The sequence below is a fragment of the Mus caroli genome, chromosome 7 (assembly GCF_900094665.2).
Source record: "Mus caroli chromosome 7, CAROLI_EIJ_v1.1, whole genome shotgun sequence".
NCBI lineage: Eukaryota > Metazoa > Chordata > Mammalia > Rodentia > Muridae > Mus > Mus caroli.
Window position 1 is genome coordinate 105,486,201 of NC_034576.1, and position 911 is coordinate 105,487,111.

Here is a 911-nt window from a genome sequence, read left to right on the forward strand (position 1 = left end):
CCTCCTTCTGACATCCCTTAGTACTCTACTTACTCTTAAGTTTGGAAGGAATCTAAGAGATGGATGAGGAGGAATGTTGTGGTGATTTCTGGATAGGACATGCTGTTATACATATCAACTCATAGGGAGTATGGTTATGCACAAAACTTGCAATATGAATGGGAAAAGAGCTGCAAGGAAGAGAAGTCAGCTCGATGCCTGTATTGGCCAAATGTTATTTATGTCTTCATATTCATGGACTCTTCAGTTCTCTTAGTGATAGCCTTTGAATACTTCACTGTCATCTGCAATTCACTGGGGTGTGCCGTGATCTCACACTTATTACAGTGGGCTTTGCACATGTAGCCATGAGGACCACAGCTCCTGTTCTTTTACTCCTGCTCTTCAGGCATCTATGTTTTTCGCTGCAGACACATGCATCCTCAGTCATATGTTCTGATCATCCACTCTGTGCTCTGCAGTGTATCGAGGGAGGGGTGGGAAAAGGTCCTTGGTGCTTGCTTGTCCCATCTCAGTGCTGCCGCCATCTCCTACAGTAACACAATCTGTTTGTCTGGTGCAGAGATTTAGGAAGAATGGTCTTCCCTTTCTGTACATTTCCATGGTTGGTGTTTGTCTCTCATCCTCCATAAATGAATCTTATGATTTAACGTCATGATAGACATGAAAATCAAAGCCCTTGGTAAAATTTTCCTTCACAAACTATTTTAGGAAAGGTTTAGAATCATCCATCATTACATGTTACCTGACTCAAACTTGATTATTCACTAGTGAAAATACTATACTATAGATTTTAAACTTTGCTAATAGATGGTTTTTACCCACTCTTTTGATGATTTGGTAACTTACCAAATAAAGACTTATAAAGTCTTTGAATGTGGGTTTCTTTCTTTCTTTCTTTTTTTTTTTTT